Raw genomic sequence first — 13,667 nt, forward strand, 5'->3', positions numbered from 1 at the left:
GAGATGGAAGGAAGAGAGATTAGGCACAAAGTTACTTCCAGGAATGGGTGTTATGTGAAGTTCACCTCAACTGTAGTAATGATTGCCAATCATATACAAACTTGTTCCTAGACATCTACGTAAAATCCAGGATCAGAACATTCCTTCTGAAAGCAATGTGAGACTCCTTCTTTAGGAATGAAATGACATTATGATCCAAATCAGGTTTAGGTTTTTGATCCTTACGAGATGGAAAGAAGAGAGACTAGGCACAAAGTGATTTCCAAGAATGGGTGTTATACCAAATTTGTCAGCTGTAGTAATGACAGACACGCCTATACAAACTTGTTCCTAGATATCTACTTCTAAGCTGGTATCAGAGAGTGTGTTCTCAAAAGAATGTGAGATTCCTTCTAAAGGCCTGAGAGGGCACTATATTCCAAACCTGGTTGACGAACGTGGTCCTTATGAGCCGGAATGAAGAGAGTTTGGGCATGAAGTTATTTCCAGGAATGGCTGTTAGTCACAGTTTAGCTCAGCTGTAGTAATGATTGCCAAACAATACTTGTTCCTTGTCTTCTACTTAGAAGCCGGGATAAGAAGGTTCCTTCTGAAAGGAATATGAGGTTCCTTCTCTTCTTTCTTTGTGAGGAAGATCAACCCTGAGCTAACGTCCATGCCAATCCTCCTCTATTTGCTGAGGAAGTCTGGCCCATAACTAACATTCGTCCCAATCTTCCTCCACTTTATGTGGGATGCCACCACAGCATGGCCTGACAAACTGTGTGTCGGTGTCTGCCCGGTATCTGAACACGGGCCACCAGCAACAGAGGGTGCACACTTAACCACTACGCCATGGGGCTGGACCCTATGAGGTTCCTTCTCAAGGCCCAAAATACCATGATGTTCCAACAATGGTTGATCAAGCTGATCTTGATGAGATAAAGGAAGAGAGATTAGGCACAAAGTGATTTCCAGGAATGGCTGTTATACATACTTTAGCTCCTGTCGTCATGATTGCCACTCATATGCAAACTTGTTGACAGAACAAGTTCCCTACATACAGGTCGGGAACACAAAGGGCCTTCGCAAAGGAATGTGACTTTCCTTCTCAGGGCCCCAAATCGCAATATGTCCCAAACCTGGTTTAGGTTTGTGATCCTTACTGGATGGAAGGAAGAGAGATTGGGCACAATGACAATTTCATGAATGAGTTTTCTACATAGATTAACTCAGGTGTAGTAATGATTGCCACCTATATACAAACTTGTTCCTAGACATCTACATAACCCCAGGATCAGAGAGCAACTTCTCAAAGAAATGTGATATTCCTTCTGAAGGTCTGAAACAGCAATATGTTCCAAACTTGGTCGAGGAAGGTCGTACTTACGGGCTGGAAATAAGAGAGATTGAGCATGAAGTTTTTTTCCAGGAATTGATGTTATTCATAGAATAGCTCATTTGTACTAACGATTGCCACTTATATAGAATCTTGTTCCTAGACATATACTTAGAAGCAGTGATCAGAAAGTGCCTTCTTAAAGGAATATGAGATTCCTTCTCAAGGCCGGAAATGGCAATATGTTCCAAACGTGGTTGAGGAAGGTGGGCCTTATGATCTGGAAGGAAGAGAGACCAGCACGAAGTTATTTTCAGGAATAGGTGTTATTCATAGTTCAGCTCAGTGGTAGTAATGATTCCACTCATATACAAACTTGTTTCTAGGGATCTACTTAGAAGCTGGGATCAGAAAGTTCCTTCTCAAGGTAGCGTGAGATTCATTCTCAATGCCCGACATGGTATTACATTCAAAACCTTGCTTAGGAATGGAATCCTTTAGAGCTGGAAGGAAGAGAGATAGGGTAGGAAGTTATTTTGAGGAATGGTTCTGATACATAGTTTAGCTCAGCTGTAGTAATGATTGCCACTCATTTAGAAACTCGTTACTAGACATTTACTTACAAGCCGGGATCAGAAAGTGCTTTCTCAAAGGCGTGTGAGATTTGTTCTCAAGGGCCTGAAGTGGCATTATGTTCCAAAGATGATTTAGGCTTGTGATCCTTATGAGATGGAAGGAAGAGAAAAGCACAGCTCTATTAGTGATTGCAAATCACATACAAACTTGATCCTAGACGTCTACGTGCAGGCTGTGATCAGAAACTGCTGTCTCAAAGGAATGTGAGATTTCTTCTCAAGGTCTGAAATGGCAATATGTTCCCAACTTGCTTGAGGAAGGTCTTCATTACGAGCTGGAAGGAAGATAGATTGGGCATGAAGTTATTTTCGGGATTGGGTGTTATTCAAAGAATAGTTCAGTTGTAGTAATGATTGCCACTTATATGGAATCTTGTCCTGGACATCTACTTAGAAGCAGGGATCAGAAAGTGCCTTCAAAGTAGTGTGAGATTCATTCTCAAGGCCTGAAATGGCATCGCATGATGCATGAAACTTGGTTTATATTTGTGATCCTTATGAGATTGAAGAAGGAGAGATGAGGCAAAATGTATTACCAGGAATGTTTGTTATAGACAGTTGAGCTCAGATCTAGTAATGATTAACACTCATAAACATACTTAATCCTAGACATCAACATTCTGGACAGGATCAGAATGTGCCTTCTCAAAGGAATATGAGTTTCCATCTCAAGGAGTGACATGGCAATATGTTCCAAACCTGGTTTAGCTTTGTGATCCTTATGAGTTGGAAGGAAGAGAGATGAGGCACAAAGTTATTTTCAGGAATGGGTATTATACACAGCTTAGCTCAGCTCTAGTAACGCTTGCCACTCATATACAAACTTGTTCCTAGACATCTATTTCCACTCTGGGATCAGAAAGTGCCTTCTTAAATGAATGCGAGAATCATTCTTGGGGCCCAACAAGGCAATATGGTCCCAAAGTGGTTTATTTTAGTGATGCTTAGTGCTAGAAGGAAGAGAGTTTTTACATGAAGTTATTTCGTGGAATGGTTATTATAAATCATTTTACTCATTTGTAGTACTGATTGATGCTCTAATATAAACTTGTTCCTAGACATCTACTTACAAGAAGTTATCAGTAAGTGTCTTCACAGAGGAATGTGAGATTTGCTCTCAACTACCAAAATAGCATTATGTTCTAAACCTGGTTTAGGAAGGTGATTGTCACTAGCTGAAAGGAAGAGCGAGTGAGCACAAAGATACTTCCAGGGATGGGTATTTTATACAGATGAGCTCAGATGTAGAGATGATTGCCACTCATATACAAAGTCGTTTCTAGATATTTGCTAATAAGCCTGGGTCAGAATGTGCCCTCTCAAAGGAATATGAGATTCAATCTCAAGGCCTGAAACTGCATTCTGTTATATACCTGTTTTAGGTTTCTGATCTTTACGAGATGGAATGAAGAGATAGTGGGCATGAAGTTATTTCCAACAATAGGTGTTATACATAGTTCAGCTAAGTTCCAGTAATCATTGAAATTCAATTACTAACTTGTTCCTAGAGCTCTACTTAGAACCCAGGATCAGAAATTGCCTTCTCAAAGGAATGTGATATTCATTCTCAAGGCCTGAAATGGCAATATGTCCCCAACCTGGTTAAGGAAGGATGGACCTCATTTGCTGGAAGGAAGAGAGACAGGGCACGAAGTTATTTCCTTAGTTGTTACTGGCAAAAGTGCCTGAGCAGTGGTATTTTGTCTTTCCATTGAGAATGCAGCCTCAGTGCAGGCAACGGACCAAAAGGAAGAAAAGGCACTTTCCATTATGACTCTCAAAAGCTAAATGGAAATGTTTTTCTCCACAAAGTATGTTCATTAGATGGATACAATAGATATTCTCCCCCAGCTGCAGTTTAAAGTTTAAAAGCTCTCAGGGGTACATGCTCCTTAAACCTACTTGCAAACAGAGTTAAGCAAGAACTTGCTGGCATTACATGGGAGAGAATTCTCTTTTTTTTGTGAGGAAGATCAGCCCTGAGGTAACATCCGATGTTGATCCTCCTCTTTTTTGCTGAGGAAGTTTGGCCCTGAGATAAAATCTGTGCCCATCTTCATTTACTATATATGGGACGCCACCACAGCATGTCCTGGCAAGCTGTGTGTTGGTGCATGCCCAGCGTTGGGAAACTGAAAACCTCAGGACACCAAAGTGGAGCGTGCACACGAAACCGTTTGCGCCACCAGGCAGGCACCAGGGAGAAAATTCTTAAGTAAATGTCATTAACAACAATGTTGGGAGAGGCAATTTTCAGGATAGTCTTCTACAGATGCAAGGAAGAATTTCGCTCCAGACTGATCTTTCCTATTACAGATGCTATAGATACTATCTCTCAAGTGTACTGAAATTTTCAAATCTCTCATATGAAGATGTTACTTACACTTATTGGGTATCTGTGTTAAACAAAAATGTTCGTCATGATATGCTAGTGAGACCCTGAATGTAGTTTGAACTGCAGTGTGTTCAAATTCTCAACATGATCCTAAAAAGCTACAAGGAGGAGTTTCTCTGAAGAGTCAACTGTCATCGAATGGATGGTAAAGATAATCTGCACCACCTGTAGTGATAGCTCTCCTAGTAAGATGATCCTGAAAACTACTAGCAAACTTGGTTGCTTAGTGGTGTTTTGTCATTCCATTAGGAAGACAGCCTCAGTGCAGGCAATGAACGGCAAAGAGGAAAAGGTACTGAAACATATCATCCAAAAATCTACAAGGAAGAGTTTTTCTGCACAGAGTACTTTCATGTACTGGATGTTATGGATATTGTGTCCCAGCTGCGGTGGAAAGTTTAAAAGCTCTCAGAGGCAGATGCAGCGGAAAGCTACTTGCAATCTGAGTTCAGCAATGTCTTTCTTTCATTTAATAGGGAGAGAATTACTAAGTGAATGTTGTTCACTGCAAGGATGCAAAGGAAATTTTCAGGCTAGTCTTATACCGATATTAGCAAGAAATTTTCTCTACAATGATCTTTCATTTTATAGATGTTATAGATACTCCTATCTGTACTGAAATTTTAAAACATCTCAAATGAAGGTATTCCTAATAGATACTTGCAACCTGTGTTAAACAATAGTGTTGATAATGATATGCTAGTGAGACCCTGAAGGTAGACTGAACTACAATGTTTTTAATGTCACTCATGTATATGATTCTAAACAGCGACACGTAAAGATATTCTTCACACGGTACTTTCATTGAATGGATGTGATAGAGTTTCTTCCCGGTTGTGGTGACAATTTTAACATCTCATAGGAATGTGTTCCTAGCAGCAACTGGCAAAATAGGTTTACAGTGGTGTTTTGTCTTTATGTTGTGGAGGAGGCCTGAGTGCAGGCAGTGAACTGCAGAAATGAAAAGGCACTTTGCAAGATGATCTTAAAAAGCTAAAATGATGTATGTTCCTCCACAGAGTACTTACATGGAATGTATGGTATAGATATTCTGTCCCAGCTGCAGTGGAAAGTTTAAAAGCTCGCAGAGGAAGATCTGCTGAAAGCCACTTGCCATCTGAGTTCACCAAGATCGTTCTTGCCTTACCTGGGAGCGAATTCCTAAGTGCAGGTCGTTAACTACAATGGTGGAAAAGGCAATTTTCAAGATACTCCTATACAGATACAACCAAGAGATTTTCTCCACACTGAACTCTCATTTCATGGATGTTATAGATACTCTCTCCAGCTGTACTGAAAATTTAAAACCTCTCATATGAAGATGTTACTAACAGATATTGGCAACCTGTGTTAAGCAATAGTGTTCATTATGATATGCTAATGATACCCTAAATGCAGACTGAACTGCAGTGCCTTTAAAGTCATTCATGAACATAATCCTAAGCAGGTACAAGAAGAGGTCTTCTTCACGGTATACTTTCATTGAATGGATTTGGTAAAGCTTCTTTCCGAGGTGTGTTGAAATGGTGAAACTCTCAAAGGAAGGTGTTCCTAACAGCTACTGGCAGAGTAGGTTTAGCAGTAGTGTTTTCTCTTTAAATCAGGGAGGAAACGTGAGTGCAGGCAATGAAATGCAAAGATGAAAATGCAATTGACAATATGATCTGATGAAGCCAAAAGCAAGTGTTTTCCTCCACATGGTACTTACATGGAATGGATATTATAGATAAGTTCTCCCAGCTGCAATGAACATTTTAAAAGCTCTCAGAAGATCATTCTTAAAGGACCCTGCAAGTTGAGTTCAACAAACGCTTTCTTGCTTTACTTGGGAGAGAGAGCTGAGTGAAGGCCATTAAATTCAATGAGGGAAAAGGCAATTTGCATGATGAACGTACACAGTTACACGAACGAGATTTTCACTAAACTTGTCTTTCATATTATGGATGTTATAGATACTGTCTCCCAGCACTACTGAAATTTAAAACCCCTAAGATGAAGACGTTGCTTTCAGATATTGGCCTCCTGTCTTAAGCAATATAATTCATCATGAGATGCTAGTGGGAACCTGACTAGTGTTTGAACTGCAGTCTATTAAAAGTCTCTTCTGAAGATGACCCTTAACAGCCACAAGCTGGAGTTTCTCTGAAATGTCAACTTTCTTTGAGTTGATCTTAACAATAATCTGCACCACCTGTAGTGATCATTCGAAAGCTCTCCTAAGAAGATGCTCTGATGGTTACTGGCAAAGATCATTGAGCAGGAGTGTTTTGTGTTTCCATTGGGAAGGGAGGCTCAGTGCAGGCAATGAACGACAAAGAGGAAAAGACACTTTACCATATGATCCTAAAAAGCTAAAAGGAAGAATTTTTCTCCACAGGGTACATTCCTGAAATGGATGTTATTGATATTCGCTCCCCGCTGCAGTGAAAAGTTTAAAAGCTCTCAGAGGGAGAGCCTCCTTAAAGATACTTCCAAGCTGAGTTCAGCAAACATTTTTTACCTGACTTGGGAGAAAGAGCACGGATGAAAGTTATTTACTGCAATGTTGGAAAAGGCAATTTTCAGAATAGTCCTATACAGATACACGCAAAATATTTTCTCCACACCTGAATTTCAATTGATGGATGTTATAGAGACACTTTGCCAGCTGTACTGACATTTGAAAACCACTCATATGAAGATGTTACTTACAGATATTGGCCAACTGTGATAAGCAATAGTGTTCATCATGATACGTTACTGAGAACCTGAAGGCAGACTGAACTGCAGTGTAGTGAAAGTATCTTCTCAAGATGATCCCAAAAAGCTGTAAGAAGAGTTTCTCTGAAGAGCCCACTTTCGTTGAACGTAGGGTAACGATAATCTGCACCACATGTAGTGATAGTTTGAAAGCTCTCCTAGGAGTGTTTCAAAGAGTTACTCGTCAACATCGTTGAACAGTGGTATTTTGTCTTTCGTGTGGGAAGGAATCCTCAGTGCAGGACATGAACTACAAATAGGAAAAGGCACTTTTCTATGTGATCTGAAAAACTAAAAGGAGGACTTTTCCACCACACAGTATGTTCATGGAATGGATGTTATAGATATTCTCTCCCAGCTGCAATGGAAAGTTTCAAAGCTCTCAGAAGGAGGTGCTCCTTAAAGATACTTGCAAGTTAGTTCACCAAGGACTTTCTGGCATTACAAGGAGAAAATTACTATGTGTAGGTCGTTAACAGCAATGATGTAAATGGCAATTTTCAGGATAATCTTATACAGATATAAACAAGAGATTGTCTCCAAAGTGAAATTTCATTTTATGGATGTTACATATACTGTCTACCAACCGTACTGAAATTTTAAAACCTCTCCAATGAGGATGTTACTAACAGATATTCGTCACCTGTGTTAAGCAATAGTGTTCGTCATGACATGCTAGTGAGACCCTGAACGCAGATTGAACTGCAGTGTATTTGAAGTCATTTATGAAGATGCCCCGAAACAGTTATAAGCAGAAGTTATCTTCACGGTGTACTTTCATTAAATAGATGTGATAGAGCTTTTTTCTGAGCTGTGGTGAAATATGTAAACTCTCATGGGAGCGTGTTCCTAATCGCTACTGGCAGAGTAGGTATAGCAGTGGCGTTTTTTCTTTACATCCGGGAGGAAGCTTGAGGGCAGGCAATGAAATTCAAAGATGAGAATGCAATTGACAATAAGATCCAAAGAAGCTAAAAGCAAGTGTTTTCCTCCACAGAGTACTTACATGGAATGGATGTAATGAATAGGTTCTCCTAGCTGCAGTGAAAAGTTTACAAGCTCTCAGAGGAAGATCGTCCTTAAAGATTCCCAAAGGTGAGTTAAGAAACACTTTCTTGCATTACATGGAATAGAGAGCCTGAGCGAAGGTCGTTAACTGCAGTGATCTAAAGGCAATATGCAGGCTGATCCCATAAAGAGACAAGCCACAGATTTTCTGCATATTTCACTTTCATTTTATGGATGTTATAGATAAGCTCTCCCAGCTGTACTGAAAATTTAAAACATCTCAGATGAAGATGTTACGTACAGATATAGGCCACATGTGTTAAGCTATAATGTTTGTCATGATATGTTCATGAGAGCCTGAAAGTGGATTGAACTGTAGTGTACTAACTATCTCTTCTCCAGATGATCCTAAACAGCTACTATCAGGAGTTTCTCTGAAGATTCAACTTCAATGGAATGGATGTTAAATATAATCAGCAAAACCCGTAGTAATACTCTGAAATCTCTAATACGAAAATGTTCCTTACAGCTACTGGCAAAATTGGTTGAGCAGTGGTGTTTTGTCTCTATATAGTGAAGGAAACATCATTGCAGGCAATGAACAGCAAAGAGGAAAAGGCAATTTACCATATAATCCTAATACCTAAAAGGAGGACTTTTTCTGCACAGATTATGTTCATGTAATGGATGTTGGAGATATTCTTTCCCAGATGCAGTGAATTGTTTAATAGATCACAGAGGAAAATCCTCCTCAGAGATACTTGCATGCTGAGTTCAGCAAATATTTTCTTGCATGTCTTGGGAGAGAGAGACTGAGTGAAGGTCGTTAACTGCAAAGAGGGAAAAGGAAATTTGCAGGAGATTCTATATAGATGCAAGGATGAGATTTTCTCCACACTTGACTTTCATTTTAGGGATGTTATAGATACTCTCCTCTAGCTGCAGTGAAACTGAAAAATCTCTCATATGAAGATGTAACCTATGATATTGACCACGTGTCTTAATCAATAGTGTTCATCATAATATGCTACTCAGACCCCGAATGCAGATTGAACTGCAGTAATTAAAAGACTTTTCTCAAGATGATCCTAAACACCTACAAGCAGGACTTGCTCTGAACAGTCAACTTTTATTGAATGTATGATAATGATCATCTGCACCACCTATAGTGATAGTTGGAAAGATGTCATAAGACGCTGTTCCTAACAGCTACTTTCAAATTTGTTTGAACAGTGGTGAGTTGTCTTTCAGTTGGGAATGGAGCCTCAGTGCAGGCAATGAGCGACAAAGAGGAAAAGACACTTTAACATATCCTAAAATGCTAACTTTAAGAGTTGCTCACCACAGAGTAGGTTCATGGAATGGATGTTAGAGTAATACTCGCCCCACTGCAGTGGAAAGTTTAAAAGCTCTCAGAGGCAGATCCTCCTGTAAAGTACTTGGAAGAAGAGGTCAGCAAGAACTTTCTTGCTTTACATGGCGAAGAATCCCTGATTGAAGGTAGTTAACTGCAATGTTGATAAAGGCAATTATCAGGATAGTCGTATACAGATAGAAGCAAGAAATTTTATACATACTGGACTTTCGTTTTATGGATGTTATAGATACACTTTCCCAGTGTTACTGAAATTTTAAATCCTCTCATATGACGATGTTACTATCAGATACTGGCAAACTGTGATAAGCAATAATGGTCATCATGATATGCTAGTGAGACCCTGAATACAGATTGAACTGCAGTGTAGTTAAAGCCACTTAAGAACATGGTCATAAACGCTTACAAGGGGAGGTTTTCTTCATGGTGTACTTTCATTGAATGGATGTGATACAGCTTCTTTCCGAGCTGTGGTGAAAAGTAGAAACTATCCTAAGAAGGTGTTCCCAACAGTACTGGCAAAGTAGGTTTAGCAGGGGTGTTTTCTTTTATATCAGGAAGAAAGCCTGAGTACATGCAATCAACTGCAAAGATGAAAGGCACTTTACAATATGATCCTAAAAAGATAAAAGGAAGTGTTTACCTCCACAGAGAACTTACATGGAATGGATGTTACAGATATTCTCTTGCAGCTGCAGTGCAAGTTTACAAGCTCTCAAAGGAGTATCCTGCTTAAAGCTCCTTGCCAGCTGAATTCAGCAAGTAGTTTCTTGCCTTACATAGGAAAGAGAGCCTGAGTGACGGTCGTTAACTACAATGATGGAAAAGGCAATTTGCAGGAGGCTATAGACATACCAGGCAGAGATTTTCTGCACACATGACTTTCATTTTATGAATGTTACAGATACTATCTCCCAGCTGTAGTCATAAGTTTAAAAGCCCTCCAAGGAAGAGCTGACTTACAGCTACGGGCCTGTTGGGTTCAGAACAGGTGTTCTTTCATTATATTTGAGGGAAAGCCTGAGTGCAGGCCATGAAAATCAATGATTGAAAATTTCACTCATCAAGATGATCCTCAACAACTAAAATGAGTGTTTTTCCACCATTTATGTTATTTCAATGGATGTTATAGATATTTTCTCCAAGCAGTAGTGAAAAGCTTAAAAGCTCTCTTCGGAAGATCTTACTTACAGCTAATGGCAACATTTGCTCAGTAAGAATATTCTCTCCTATACTGTGAGAGAGAGCCTGAGTAAATGTCGTGAGCTGAAATGTTTGAAAAATTACTTTCCAGTGCAAATGCTAAATAGGTACAAGCAAGAGTTTTCTCCACATTGTGCTTTTCATAAATGGATATTATAGATATTCTCTTCCTTGTGCAGTGAAAAGTTTAAGCCCTCTCATAGGAAGATATTCCCAACAGCTACTGGCAAAGTGAAATCAACGTGCACATTCTTTTGTTCCATGTATGAGAAAGCCTGAATGAAAGACGCCAACTGCAACCTTTGAAAAGGGACTTTTCAAGACGATCATAAACAGATCTAAAAAAGGAGTTTTTCTTCACACTGTACTTTCATTGAAAGGATGTTACAGATAATCTGTACCAGTTGTAGTGAAAAGTATAAAAAGTCTCATTAGAGTATGTTCCCTAGAGCTACTGGCAAGCTGAGTTCAGCAGAAATGCTCTTTCAATACATTAGATAGAAACCTGAGTGTAGACTATTAACAGGTTATGTGTGATATCAGTCATGTGTCCTTTGTGAGATTACTCACATATTTATGTGTGAAATCACACCCATTGTTAAGAGTGACATCACATCAATAGTGACATAACTCCCACTGCTCTCTGAGATCAGTGACATGTAAATTGTGACATCACTCCCATTGTGTGAATGCGATATCACACCCAATGTTATGTGTGATGTGACACACTTGTTTATGGGTGACATCACAGCCCTTTGTGTGTGCCAACATCCTCATTGCGTGTCACATTCCATCAATTGTGAGTGACATCAACTTTAATTGTCATATGATATCAAACCATTATTATGTGCGGTGTCACTTCCAGTATTATGTATGACATCACACCACTTGATTGTGACAACACTCTGATAATGTGTTTGACATCACTCCAACAGTGTGTGACATCGCTCACATTTTGTGTGTGATATCATTCCAATTGTTATGTGTGACATCACACCCATTTTGAGACATCACACACTTTGAGCAGGATAAAACTAGGTTAGCCTGTCACATCTCTCAAATTGTGTGATATCACTCCCTTTGTGTGAGGGCAGTCATATTGTTAACTTTGATATGACATCCACAGTTTGTAGGAAATCACTCCCAGGTTTCTGTTAAGTCTTTCCCATTTAGTCTAACTTATATCCCGATTGTGTGTTTTATGTAACTCTCATTGTTATGTATGAATTCACACTCATTATCCTTATAGATACCACTCCAAATGTCCATGACAGCACCAGGTTGGTGTGTGATTTCACACACTTTGTGTGTCTGACCTCACTCAAAGTCTGTATGACATCACACCAATGGTGTATGTGTGATAGTGCTCACATTTGTGTGTGAAAACACACTTATGATATGTCTGACACCATTCACATTTTTGTGACATAATTCACATTTTTATGTATGACATCACACCTATTGTGTGTGTGTGACAACATTCACATATGTTGACATCACACCGATTGTGTGTGACATCACTCGAATTTACCATATGAAATGGCTATTCTTAAGTGTCATGTCACTCCCAATATTCTGTGATTTCACATTAATTCTCGAGGACATCAGTCTACTAGTGTTGTGACATCACTCCCATGGTGTTTCTGTGACTTCACTCATATATTTTGGGTGACGTCTTTCTGTTATGTGTGATATCACGCTTGTTGTGTTGTATGACATCAGACCAATAGTGTGACATCATTCCCACATATGTGTGACATCAGTCACATGTCCTTTGTGATATTACTCACATGTTTATGTGTGACCTCAGTCTCATTATGTGTGACATCACATCAATAGTGTGACATTACATCCGCTATATGTGACATCAGTGACATGTCCCTAGTGACATAATTCACATTTTAAAGGGTGACATCACTCCCACTGTGTGCATGTGATATCACTCCCACTATTTTGCTTGGCGTGACCACATGCTTCTTGGTGACATCACATCAATTGTTTGTGTGACAACATCCTCATTGTGTGTCACACCACAACATTTGTGTGTGACATTAACCTTAATTCCCGTATGCTATATCAACCATTATTATGTATGGTGTCACTCCCAGTATTATGTATGATATCACACCAATTGAGTGTGGCATCACTATCATAGTGTTTGACATCATTCCAATGGATTGTGACATGTTTCACATTTTGTGGCTGACATCACTCCAATCGTTATGTGGGACATCACCTCCATTTTGAGACATCACACAACATGAGTGTGCTAACAATAAGATAGACGATCACATCTCTCAAATTGTGTAATATCACTCCCATTGTGTGTGATGGCAGTCATATTCTTAACTGTGATGTGACACCCACTATTATGTATGACGTCACTTCCAGGTTTCTGTGAAATCTCTCACATTTTACTCTGACATATCGCACTGGTGTGTTTTGTGTAACTCTCATTGCTATGTGTGAATATTCACTCATTTTCCTTAGAGACACCACTCCCATTGTCTGTGACATAGCGAGGTTGGTGTGAGCATTCACACACATTTTGTGTCTGACATCACACCAATGGTGTATTTGTGACAGGGCTCACATTTGTGATTGAAAACATACCCAATGATATGTGTGACACCATTCACCTTTTTTGTGACATAATTCACATTTTTATGTATGACATCACACCTATTGTGTGTGACAACTTTCACATGTGTTGAAATCAAACCAAGTGTGTGTGTGTTAGGGTTAGTGTTAGCATTAGGTTTAGAGTTTTGGTTAGGGTTAAGGTTAGGGTTAGGGTTAGGGTTAGGGCTAGGGCTGGGTCTAAGGCTAGGGTTAGGTTTATCATTAGGCTTATGGCTAGGGATAGGGTTAGAGTTATGGCTAGGGTTAGGTTTGCAGGTAGGGTTAGGTCTAGGGCTATGTTTGGGTTTAGGGCTAAGGCTAGGGTTACTGCTAGGTTTAGGGTTATTGCCAGGGTTATGGATAGGTTTAGGG

The sequence above is a fragment of the Diceros bicornis genome, unplaced genomic scaffold (genome assembly GCF_020826845.1).
Source record: "Diceros bicornis minor isolate mBicDic1 unplaced genomic scaffold, mDicBic1.mat.cur scaffold_147_ctg1, whole genome shotgun sequence".
Lineage (NCBI taxonomy): Eukaryota > Metazoa > Chordata > Mammalia > Perissodactyla > Rhinocerotidae > Diceros > Diceros bicornis.